This window comes from Rattus norvegicus, chromosome 1 (assembly GCF_036323735.1).
Source record: "Rattus norvegicus strain BN/NHsdMcwi chromosome 1, GRCr8, whole genome shotgun sequence".
NCBI lineage: Eukaryota > Metazoa > Chordata > Mammalia > Rodentia > Muridae > Rattus > Rattus norvegicus.
In genome coordinates, this window is record NC_086019.1 from 213,483,412 (window position 1) to 213,496,831 (window position 13,420).

The 13,420-nt window shown below is 44.5% G+C and overlaps 1 long non-coding RNA gene across 2 annotated transcripts; it reads left to right on the plus strand.

Moving 5' to 3' along the window:
• The first annotated feature begins 264 nt into the window (after nucleotides 1-264).
• Nucleotides 265-11,690, plus strand: LOC134483961 (uncharacterized). Of its 2 annotated transcripts, none has more exons than XR_010061186.1 (2): nucleotides 265-1,591; nucleotides 1,741-11,690. It is a non-coding gene; the product is annotated as an uncharacterized LOC134483961 (long non-coding RNA). The 2 variants fall into 2 exon arrangements; XR_010061185.1 differs by having other exon boundaries at nucleotides 11,469-11,690.
• Nucleotides 11,691-13,420: the final 1,730 nt, after the last annotated feature.

Below are 13,420 nucleotides of genomic sequence, written 5' to 3' on the forward strand. Positions count from 1 at the left end.
CTGATGGTGTAAACTGTTTGAAGGAGGGCAGCTCTGTGGAGGACTCTGGATGTCCCAGGGTGTGAGGCCACTGCCAACAGACGTAAGGACTCTCAACAGAAGCGACCTCAGGAGTCGCCTCTGTGTGGGAATTCTGCCATGGAGCTCAGCAATTCCTTTTGATCCCACCATCCTGTGGTTTGTGTGTGTGTGTGTGTGTGTGTGTGTGAGAGAGAGAGAGAGAGAGAGAGAGAGAGAGAGAGAGAGAGAGAGAATTATATATGGTGTGAACCTGATCTAATCAGGAAGCAGATCTTCCGGGAAATATAAAAGTCCTAGCAATGAAGCGCCTCAGACATGGTTAACTTCTCTTTAGTGTCAGTTTCTATTATACTTAACAACATCTTAACGTTGATATGAGGTAATAAAAACAGCAATGGAGCAGTGGTGGCTCATGTCTGCAATCCCAGCACTCAGGAGGCTGAAGCAGGAGGATCAAAATTTGAAGCTGTCTCAGCTACGTCTAAGGCCTTGAAGCCTGACAATTTGAGTTCGATCACCCAGACCCACACAGTAGAAGGGGAGAAACAACACCGGCGAGCTGTCCTCTGGCGTTCACACACTCATGGTGGCATATGGGACCCCACACACAAACGTAACCAAAAATTAATAGAAATTAGGCCAAACACAGGCTTCACATGACCTGGGCATGGTTAATAAATGCTGGGGTCTCATTAACCCATTTGAGCTGGACTCCTCTATAAAAGAAAACCTATGGGATATTTCTCATCTTACAGAGAAGAAAAGTTGAGGCATAGAGAGGTTAAGAAACCTGCCTAAGGTCACACAGCTATGACGTTAGTGGCAGAGGGCAGCAAGTCCAGAGGATAAGGAGCAAGGGCATTTAATTAAGACAAGTTGGGGTTGACCAGCAGCAGAGAAAGCACGCAAGGCTGTAAGGAAGAGGCTCTACCCTGAAACGTCTGGGAAAGAAGGAAACCAGGTCAAGCAGTGCTGAGCAGTCCACAGGTGGGGTTCAGCACAATCATTTGTCAAACGACACAGCTGTACCCTGGGCCTCCCTAGTAATACTATCCAGGGATTGTGGGCTCCGGGCCTCTTGGATCTGGTGCCCAATTGCCTCCTCCAATTTCAGTCCAGGAAGCATTGCTAGCCTGGCCTCACAGGTCCTCCAGAGACAGCCTGAGTGGTAACTGGGACTCACCTTCACCTCGGCAGAAGGAGGCCCCTGTCTTGCTCAATTCTGTGCCACGCCCTTCCTGAACCCTGAGGCAGAGACCATATCCTGATTGCTTTTACTTCCTCCACCTAGACAAGCCTGGCCGACCTCCATCTGTCTCTAGACTGCTGAGTCAGGGGAAGCAGGCTGGGCAGCGGGGCACCCCGTTCCTTGGCACAGACATTCTGCAATTCCCAGGGTACTCTGCTGGCAGTCAGGGGTCCCTCCCTTGGCTTGAGTCTTCTCTTAAACATTTTCATGTACGTATGCAAGATTATGCTGGACAGTTTTGCATCTGACACCGACTAGAGTCGTTTTGAAAGAGAGAACCCCCGTGAGAAAATGTCCCTGCCAGATTGGCCTATGGGTAAGGTAAGCCTCTGATATATTTTCTCCACTGAAGATTGATGTGGGAGGGTACGGCACAATGTGGTCACTGCCACCCCTGGGCTTCTGAGGCCTAAGAAAGCAGAAGAAACATATAAGCCAGTCAGCAGTGTTTCTTCATGGCTTCTACTTAGGTTCCTGCCTTCAGGTTTTTGCCTTGAGTTCCTGCCCTGGCTTCCCTGGATGATGAACTACAAACTCTGTGAGATGAAATAAACCCTTCCTTCCCCAGATTTGCTTTTTTGGTAGTGGTGTTTTATCACAGCAATAAACTCCTGAGACAACAATTAAAAAAAATTATTTGAAAAGCAGGACCTTTGTGGCACATGAATGTAACCAAAACTTGCAAAGCTGAGACAGGAGGATTACAAATTTGCGGCCGATCTAGACTACATAGTGGGACCATATCATACTGGCTCATACCTGTAATCCCAGAACTTGAGAAGGATGAGTCAGAGGCCAGCCTGAGTGGGCCAAGTGGTGTATTCCAGGCCAGCCAGGTGCCCCTAATCCCAGCACTCAGGTGGACCTCTGAGTCTGAGGCCAGTGTGATCTTCAGAGAGGGGTCAGGACCGCCAGGGCTACAAAGAAACTCTGTCCTGGGGGGTGGGGGGGATGTACGGAGAGAAACTTAAAAGTCTATCATGCGGGGTTGGGGATTTAGCTCAGTGGTAGAGCGCTTACCTAGGAAGCGCAAGGCCCTGGGTTCGGTCCCCAGCTCCGAAAAAAAAGAACAAAAAAAAAAAAAAAAAAAAAAAAAAAAAAAGTCTATCATGCATCACTTCTCCTGCCCAGGCTAGAGGGAACCTCTGTTCTGCCCCCAGGCTAGAGAGAACCTCTGGTCTGCTTTGGTATCCTTTCTGAGGACACAGTGAGACTGCCCCCACATGGCCGTGTGCCTTCTGTGTTGCTTCACTGTTTGCAATCGAGTTTGTTTTTCTAGTGCTGCTGACAGGGGGCCATGGCTTCTTACATGCTAAGTGCACAGCACAGCCTGAACTGCAGCCCCAGGCGGCTAAGGGCTGTTGTCTTTCTCTTCAGAGAGCCAGGCATGGTGACACACGCCTTTTGTTCCAGAACTTAGGAAGTAGAGACAAGCAGATCTATGTGAGTTCGAGGCCAGCCTAGTCTACAGAGAGAGTTCCAGGACAGTTAGGGCTACACAGAGAGACCTTGTCTTGAGAAACCAAACTAACAAATAACAAATGAATAAACGCATGTTGCTGCAGGAGTTCAGAGGACAGCCATGGGTATCAATCCTCTCACCTTCTTCCATGTTTGGTATAGGGTCTCATACTGCACTTGTGTGCCTGGACAGGAGGCCCAGGAGCTTCCAGAGATTCTCTTGACTCTACCTTCCATCTCCCCAGAACTCCAGGATTACAGATGCTCAGACTTCACATCTGGCTATTCTGGTGACTCAAACTCATGCACTTGCATGGCAGCCCGGCCTAGAACTTATCACATAGCCCAGCATGGCCTCGGACTTGTGATACGTCTTGGGACTCAGACTTCCCAAGAGCTGAGATTGCAGGTGTGAGCCACTGGGTTGGTTTTGGTTTCAGGTTTCTAACAGAGTATCGCTGTGTAGTCCAGATTGGCAGCAAATTTGCAATCCTCCTGCCTGAGTTTCCCAGGCTCTGGTCACAGGGACATGCCACTAAAGCCCTGCTTTTTAGCATTGTGAGGTTTCTCCCCAGCCCAGCCTTGATGTCTCCACTGTCTGGCTCTGTCTCTTCTCCATTTACTCTCATGATTTTTGTTTGGTTTTGAGACAGGGTTTCTCTATGTAGCTTTGGCTGTCCTGGAACTCACTCTGTAGACCAGGCTGACCTCAAACTCAGAGATCCACCTGCCTCTGTCTCTGCCTCTGCCTCCCAAGTTCTGGGACTTAAGGCACCAGTACCTCCTGCCTTCATTTCGTCTCCTGTTGATGGATGTGGGGACACATTTGGATCTTGTACTATAAACTTCAAAGGCACAAGATCTGGCTTCCTCGGGGGTTTTTTGTTGTTTTTGGCTTTTTGTTTATTTGGTTTTTTTTTTTAAATCATTCCTAACATCTCAGCTCAGCATGGGGTGGGGGGCATTCACAACTGTAGCCTCAGCATTCAGAAGGCTGAGACAGATGGTGAGTTTGAGGCTAGCCTTGGCTACATAAAGACTCTATTTCAAAAAAAATGTATTGAGTATGATAGCACATGCAAAGGCAGGTGAATCTCTGTGAGTTCTAGGACATCATGGTCTACAAAGAGAGTTCTAGGCCAGCCAGAGCTGTATCTCTCTCTCTCTCTCTCTCTCTCTCTCTCTCTCTCTCTCTCTCTCTCTCTCACATGCGCGTGCGCACACACACACACACACACACACACACACACACACACAAACTTAATGGCAGGAGTAGTAAGTGGCTCAAGGCTGTATTTCCAGCATTTGGGAGGCAGAGTCAAGAGGATAAGAAGTTTCAAGCAAGCTTAGGCTAATTTAAATAACAAGTTTCAGGCTAGAGTCCACTGTACAGTGAGGTCCTATCTCAACAAACAAAAATCAGGGTCAGCAAGTTGCTTTAACAGGCAGAAGCTTTTCAGTCAAGTTTCACAACCTGAATTTGATTCCAGGGACCTGCATGGTAAAAGGAAAGAGTCATCCTCTGACTTACACATACACACACATACACACACACAAAATTCACACACACACACACACACACCACATCATACCTATACACATACCCACCACACATATACGCATATACATGAACACATAACACACACACAGGCACAGGCAAACACATACATCAGACACATACGCACTATATGCACACCACATATACATCACACACACACACTCACTATACCACATACACACCAAACAAACACACAATTCACATACCACATACACACCAAACACACATAATTTACACACTCACACACACCAAACAGATAGACACCATACACATACCACACACATACACTCACACATACAACATCACATACACAATACACACACCATGTATAACACATACAACATAGACCACACACACACAACACACATATATACACACTCACACACACTTACATATACCACACCACACACCCTGACATAAACATACCACATAAAACACATACACACTGACACATACACATACATCACATATACCACACACACCATACACAGCATACACACACACACTCATACATATGCCACACACTCTCACACACATACACACACCACATTTTATACCACACACACTCACACAAACACACATACCACACATACTACACACAAGCACACACACACATGTGCACACACACTGAATAAAGTTTAATTAAATATTTTTAACAAATCATAAAATTCATACAGGAAGCAGAGAGTGTAAATTAAATCTAGAGGTATCAGGACATAGCTGTGTTAGTAGATCTTTCGTGCCCCATGCAGGGAGCCCTAGGCACTAACCCCAATCCTACATAAACCAAATTAAACCGAATGTCATGGCACATGCCTATGATTCACAACTTGGGAGGAAGAAGAGGTGTAGTGAGAACTCTGGGATTTTGGTTTCTTTAAAAACACAGAAATATTATAAGAATATGGCTTCATTTCAATCCCAGGTTTGGGGCTGCTTCTAGCCAAGCCCGCTCAGTCAGTAAGGTCTCGAGGGAAGGAGTAAGGATTAAAGACAGAAAAGACAATTAGACAACATTGTAGTATGACTCCAGCAAGCTCTGAAGCAAGTTTATTCTTTCCCACACTACTTTTATACCATGCTAAGTACATGCAAGACATTGGGTCAGTTCTTGGTCAAAGACAAACAAGGCATAAACAAAAGTCCCCTGGATCACTGTATCCGGGGACTTATCAAGAAGATTGAGATACAAGGAATGCATCCTCAACTGTATTTATCTTAAGCCTACTTTCTTGTCTTAGCCCAATGTCAAATATTCTTGCTGATAACCTTGAAGCATCACCAAGAGCTCTCATATCTCTGTCTTTTTTCTTTTATAAACAAGACTGCATCTGTCTTAGGTTGTTCTGACAAGAATGCCTTAATTACCCATCATTGAAAATGTGTTATCCAAGGTAATGCACATATGTCTTAGGTTGGTAAGGCTCTGTGCAGAATCTCACAGTCACTGACTGCCAGCCTGTTAAACTAGTGGTTCTGTCTGGGGGATACACTTTTAAGTTTCAAGCCACGTATTTTGGTCTCTTATCAATGCTGTTAAAGGCAAGCTATATCAAAATGGACAGGAATAAAAGTATTCCAGGCACAAGAAAGTTTAACATGATCAAAGTATGTAAGCCATTCTTTTTCTTTTACAGTTTTATTTATTTTATATTTATATGTTTTATATTTATATAAGTATACTGTAGCTGACTTCAGACACACCAGAAGATGGCATCAGATCTCATCACAAGATGGTTGTGAGCCACCATGTGGTTGCTAGGAATTGAACTCAGGACCTCAGGAAGAGCAGTCAGTGCTCTTGACCTCTGAGCCATCTGTCCAGCCCTGTACACGCCATTCTTGAAGCTTGACCAAGATGAAATACTGAACTTAAGTCATAAATAATTTTATCAGCAACATCCACATCAAAACTCAGCGAAGCAGCATTCATTAAATTCATAATCTCAATATGCAAAGTTAAAATATCCAGAGAGGTGTTAGAATTATGCCAAATACCCTGTGAGTTTCTTTGAATTTTCTCCCAATTATAGTGACTGTAAATTTTAGAAGTGACACAAATCCATTGGTATTTAGCATGACACTCAAGATGGCTTCTTACTCTGAAACTCTGAACCTCCTCTCCAGTAATTTGAATAATATCATAAGGAGCATCAGTCCATTGTTCCAAGCGCCTATCTAAATACTCAGAGTATTAGTAACATTTTTTGCTAAATGATTAATAAAAGGGACTATCTTAACTTCTTGCCTCAAAACAGAAGCAATGACGTGCTAGCTATTAATGTAACCAAAGCTTCCTTACTGGTAATAATCAAACCCACTACCCTCTTGCTTCTACTTAAAGTCTGACTCACTTCTTCCAAAATGTGTAAGCCTTTTTCAGGATACCAGGTTTCAGGTAAATTTACAGGGATCATAATAAAAGCTGTTGGTGTACTACCATTACAGTGCAGAAACACAATTGGACAAAAGACAAAACAAGAAACACTGAACTCATATTCAGAGCCTACAACAAAGGAAACATTCCTAATTAGTAAAAGATTATGTGGTGTAATTCAGGATGTCACATTTACCTTAACCCTAGAAACAGTTCCATTCTTAGCCACAACAAACATAACATCATTCAAGGCAGCTGTCAATTTCCAAATATGTCTTTGAAAATGCCCAGAACCAGCCCTCCCAATGCCCACTGTCATTTCCTTTCTTCCAATATTGGATTGTTTTCCAGACCAGCCCCATGATTGAGTCAGAATTACTGGTCACATTAAAGGAAAGAGAAGGATCATTCTAACAACTTCTCTATTTGATTAATTTTTCAAAGGCAGTTTCCACAGTCTCCATGTCTGGGATACAGGCAAGCAAAGGTGGGTCAGAAACACAGGCCCAGTACAGCTTATTTGTCACCACTGTCAGGGCACTCGGCAAGCTCATGGTTAGCATCATTCTTTGTCCCAGCAACAGCGTGTCTCACCAATTGCTTTGGCAGCCACCACACTGCTTTAGCATCCTGCAGGAAAAAGACACAAACATGCCTTCTTCCCCATATTAATCCCCAATCAGGACTATGCCATATGCCAGTAAGTGGATCCTTCCATATCATCTAGGCATAAGAATGCTGAGTTGTAGGGCACCATAGACATCAGCAGCAGAGAGGTCCTTAGCGTCCAAGGTCAAAAAATTCAAAATAGAATTCTGTGGTGAAAGAGTATACAACTCTCCCCTCTTCTGTTTTATGTAACTGACTTTTTTAGCGCTCCATGAGCTTGTTCCAGAATTCTCTGTCCTTGAGGACACGTGCATTATAAATATAGCTAATAGGGGTCTGTCTGACAACAGGAGTAGACTCATGACTTTGAGACCTAGTAAAAGCTACCGGCTTGGGTTGAGAGGCACAGAACACATTTTTCTCAGAAGACTAGAGATACAGATTGAACATATGTTTTTAGCATGATGAGAAGCATCTTTAAGTTTGTATTCAGAAGACCACCAAAGGGGAATTAAAATCTCGAGCTTGTGATTGAACTGTAAACGGCCAATGTTCCACTCGATTTATATATATTTAACCATAATTTTTAAAAGTTTCTTTTGCAATATCAGAGCACAACCATAATTATGGAAGGCAAAACCAATTTTTAACAGTGTAAACGATCCAGTCTCTCTAAAAATCAATACCAAGGGCATTATTTTCACGTTACAAAGTTTGACTGCCTGTTCTTGTACACAGATGCATGATGGGGCATCTTTTAATACCTCATTAAAGAAACATCGTTTTAAATCCTACCTTTTATAAGTCTGGTTCCTAGGACAGGAATTGCATAAAATATTATCCCAATTTAAAGGTATCTTTAGAGACATATTTCCCTGGGGTGGCTCACACCGTATGTTGTTGCCCAAAATGACTCCAACTTTGAGTTTCCAGTTTTAAGCCAACTTTCTGTTACAAAAGTTACAAAATTTTAACCATACTCAATAACTTATAAGCCAATAATCTATAATCAAGACATGCAGAACATAGTCATACATTTAGGACCAGTCAGAAACAAACATGAAGTGGCTACACACATTTACCTATTTAGTCCAGACAGACAAATTTTTCATATTTTTTTCTAGCTGTAATTTCAAGGAAGGAATGCCTTGTCACCTGCTGAACCCAATAATCATAATCACAGAGATTTTTGTAGGAGAAACAGCCATTGTCTCCCTTACCTGAGGAGCTGCTGGCCCCTTTAAGAGTGATTTATGAATCACGGCAACAATCAAGCAAGGAAACGAGACCACAGGTATAAATTAACAGACATGGACAGACTGGAGCACCAAGGATAGACATTAGACAGAGAGGGAAGAACTAGATGATGTCCCACCAAAGGGACCCAGCACCAGGACTAGGCATTTCCCCAGGGGAGCCAGAGAGGAGGCGGGATGTCTCCTGAGCTCCTCCTGACCTTAGGAGAGGTCTGAAACAGCTTTCATTCACGTTCCTTCTCTTTCACCGAAGTGTCCCTGGACAGTGGAGATGACTGCTTTTCTGAAACCCACTTGTCCCTCTCATGTCCAGGGCCTAAACTCTCTCTAGTTGAAATCCAAAGGGTAAAAGCATTTATGGGAACTTTTTCAGGACCATGTATTGGATAGGTAGTAACCTTTTACCCTCTCTCACACCTTCCCCCATGTCTGCAAATTTATCATACCTTCCTCAGGGAACCAGGGACAAAATTTCTTCTATAAAAAGCAAAAACCGGAGGGTTGGGGATTTAGCTCAGTGGTAGAGCACTTACCTAGCAAGCCCAAGGCCCTGGGTTCGGTTCCCAGCTCCGAAAAAAAAAGAAAAAAGAAAAAAGAAAAAAGAAAGAAAAAACCGGGTAGGCCATTTTTTACTTATCTTCCCTTCTCTAGATTTTAGCATATCTCTAAGCATATGAACAAAAAGCATTCTACCATTACCCTGTTCTGTTTTTACAGGGCTTACTCACTGCTGGCCCAAATTTCCTTTATTTTCCTGAGCACTTGCTTCCAGTTCCCAAGGTGTCCTTCACTGACCCTTTCCTACTCAAGCCCTCATTGTGGTACCACCTGACCCAGCTCACTCTGTCAGTCAACAAGGTCTCGAGGGAAAGAGTAAGGATTAAAGACAGAAAAGACAATTAGACAACATTGTAGCATAACTCCAGCAAGCTCTGAAGCAAGTTTATTATTTCCCACACTGCTTTTACTCCATGCTAAGTACACGCAAAACATTGGGTCAGTTCTTGGTCAAAGACAAACAAGGCATAAACAAAAGTCCCCTGGATCACTGTATCTGAGGACTTATCAAGAAGATCAAGATACAAGGAACGCATCCTCAGCTGTATTTATCTTGAGCCTACTCTCTTGTCCTAGCCCAATGTCAAATATTCTTGCTGGTTTCCTTGAAGCGGCACCAAGAGCTCTCCACTTGCTTCGAACTGTCCACAGCAGCTGACTATGATTTGCCTCATGCTCTAGCAGAATCGTGGTTTTGCCAGCAGATAATTTCTATGACTGTGTGATGTTTGGAATTCTGGGAACTTTTCAGAGGATACATAAATGCTAAGGCCTTGAGAGGTGGGGTGGTGGTTGGGGGTTGTTTTAGGGAAGTTGTTTGCAGTTTGTTAATAGCCATGATCAAGAAAGAAACAAAAAGGAAGAAATTAGATTCGGGGATTTTCCTACTCCCTCCCTCCCCTCTATCCTGCTTTCTCTCCTATCTAGTGTTAGGGGTGAAACGGTGGGAGGAGACAAAGGGTTGGAAGAGAAGAAGCCACAGTGTAGCAAAGAGCAATGCAAAAAGAGGATCAGGAGCTCAAGGTTATCTTTAGCTACATAAGGACTTTGAAGTCAGCCTGGGCTACATGAAGTTCTGTTTTTAGAAAATCTGGGCCTTGTGGCACAGACTCATATTCCCAGCCATAAGGAAAGCTGAGGCAGAATGGTTACAAGCTCAACGCCCGCCTCAGCTCTGTGTCTAGCCAGTTCCAGCTCCATTTCAAAATATATAAGCAGTGGTGCACACCTTTAATCCTGGCACTCAGGAGGCAGAGGCAATCACATCTTTGGGAATTCAAGGCCAACCTGGTCTATAGAGTGAACTCCAGGACAGGCAGGGCTGCACAGAAGAGACCCTGTCTCATAAAAACTAAACCAAACAACTGAACAAGCTATCACTGTATAGCCCAAGGCTGGCTTCAAAGACAAGGTCTTTCTGCCTCAGGCTGCTAATTGCTGGGGTCACAGGCTTGTATCACACCTCCCACTGGTGGCTTTTTTTTTTAATTTTTAAAATTTTTTTTATTTATTTTATGTGATTACACTGTTGCTGTCTTCAGACACACCAGAAGAGGGCATTGGATCCCGTTACAGATGGTTATGAGCCATCATGTGGTTGCTGGAAATTGAACTCGGGAAGAACAGCCAGTGCTCTTAACTGCTGAGCCGCCACTCCAGCCCACTGGTGGCAATTTTTAAAAGGGCTCAGTTCACATTGCTGTCCAGCAGAGGGCGCCAAAAGAAGGGCAAGAAGCTGAGACTGTCAGACAGACAAATGGATTGTGGACGCCATATCCCCTCCCTGGGTGCACAACAAATCTGTACAAGACAGGGCTGGGAAAGACTGCAGCCTTTAGTTCTCTTCTGGTTTTGAGATTTATGCATAGCCACAATCCAACAGGAACGCCAGAAGGAGGAGGGCTCTGTGCTGGGGACCAGAGGCCTGACCAGGCAGCCTCGGCCACCGTTAAGCTTTTCCTCTCTAGCTGATTGACCTAGGGGTCCCACCTGTTAGGATGTGGCCTGGCTGCTCTCCCACCCTGTACTCAGGTGGTTTATGGATGGCCCCAGGTTCAGAAACTCAAAACATAAAACAGCCTCCAGGGCTAGATGGCATCTCCACAGAGACTCCCTCCTTCCCAGCCCTGTGGGAGAAACTGTTCAGGTCCAGAAATGCTCAGTGACCCATGCTGCCTCTGTAGGAGGCCAGATCCAGCTGGAATGGAGCCCAGAGCCCTCTGCCCACAGCTTACCAGGTGCATCTGAAGGAAGAGAAGCCCAGGCCTATCACTGTCAATCAGTCAGACCTTCCTTTCTGCTCTCCCCAAAGTCTCACTTCCCTGTCTGTCCCCCAAGGCTGTCGGCATCACTAGGACACATACTTCCATGTCCTTCCAGGCCTCTCCCTGTGCTTCAAATCAAGCTGGAAGCTCTGTCCATGACCTTCAAACCCCTGAAGAAAAGCCCCTCTACCAGGCGTGGTGGTGCATGGCTTTAATCCCAGCACACAGGAGGTAGAAGCAAGCAGATCTCTGAGGCCAGCCTGGTCTATAGAGTGAGCTCCAGGACACACAGGAAAACCCTGTCTCAGAAAAAAAAAGAAAGAAAGAAAGAAAAGAAAAGAAAAGAAAAGAAAAGAAAAGAAAAGAAAAGAAAAAAAAAAGAAAAGAAAAGAAAACAACCCTGACTAGTAAGACTCTAATCTGAAATGTCCCCTGATGTCTTGTGGCTCCCAGATGTGGCCCTATTTTGGTTCTAAAAACAATGAGAAATTGGATCCCAGCTAAAGAAAGACAATCTCCGGGGGAAGGTCCTTGAGTGTGCATTATTTTGACTACTTCCTGTCTTGCTCTCTGCTTCCTGTTCCTGAATCCGGCTTCTCCACCATGCATTCCCCCAATACAATGGACTGAACGCTCTGAAATTGTGAGCTGAGTTTGTGGCTCAATTGGTAGGATACTTGCCTAGCATGCATGGTGTTCTGGAGTTTAAGTCCCAGCACTGCATATACCAGGGACTGGTGGCACACTTCCCAGACTTAGGAAGTGAGATTATAAGGTGTTCAAACCCATCTTCAGTCATATAACAAATTCAATGCCAGCTTGAGATAGGTGAGATCCTGTCTCAAAAACAAATAAGGCGCTGGAGAGATGGCTTCCCAGTTAAGAGGACCTGAGTTCAGTTCCTAGCACCCATATAGTGGCTCTCAATTATCTGTAACTCCAACTGCAGAAACTCCCATGCTCTCTTCTGCCTTCCACAGGTGTGGTGAGCAAAGACACTTATACACATTAAAATAATAAATTAATCTTTGGGGCTGGAGAGATGACTCAGTGGTTAAGAGTACTGGCTGCTCTTCCAGAGGACCGGGGTTCAATTCCCAGCACCCACATGGCAGCTCACAACTGTCTGTAACTCCAGCGCTAAGGAATCTGACACCTCACACAGATGTACACGCAGGCAAAACACCAATGCACAGGAAAAAAAACTAAAAATAAATAAATCACTTGAAATTAAAATAAATTAATTGATCTTCAAAATAGAGTTAAATAATAAAGAATAAGTGAATAAAGTAATCTTTGTTTCTGCCAGGTGTTTTGTTATAATAACAAAAAAGAGTAAGTAATATACTTACCTGATCTTTCTTCTTCTCTCCTCTGTCCCCTCTATGTCTTTCTGTCCTTCTCCTGTTCCTCTCCCCCTCCACTTCATAAGGACCCCTCCTCTTTCTCATCCCTACTATACACGGTCAACAACCCACCTCTCACAAATGACTTCCCCTTTTCCCATGGACCCCAAACCCCATCCCAGACCCGTTGTGTTCTGTGACGGTCTCATCTGTCCTGTGGAACTGTTGTCCCTGCCAAGCATGTGTGGTATCTACAGCCACCTCAGGACTGCTCTGCTCTGTATTTGTATTGACGCTTTTGTCACCGGCCATAAAACATTTGTTTGCAAGGTGCAGTATGTTCTTCCACATGCCTGAGGCCATGCATCCAGGAAGCTCTGGTGCCAAGATCCAGAAGGCACCTAAGGTCATCCTCCTGCCTAAGAATTCCCACTGCAAAGATAAAGAGAATGAGTCTCCCACTGGGTGTGGCGGGGCACACCTGTGATCCTAGTACCAAGGGGCTGGAGCCAGAGATAAAGAGTTCAAAGTCAGCCACTCCTCAGCTACATAGCAAATCTGAGGCCAGCCTGGGCTGTGTGAGATTGTCAAAAGAATAAGACAGAGGCTGGAGGGACAGCAGTGGCTGCTCTTCCAAAGGGCCTGTATCCAATTCCCAGAACCCATGTGACCGCTGTTTCTGAAGATCCAAAGCCCTCATCTGGCATCAAAGGACAGTTCA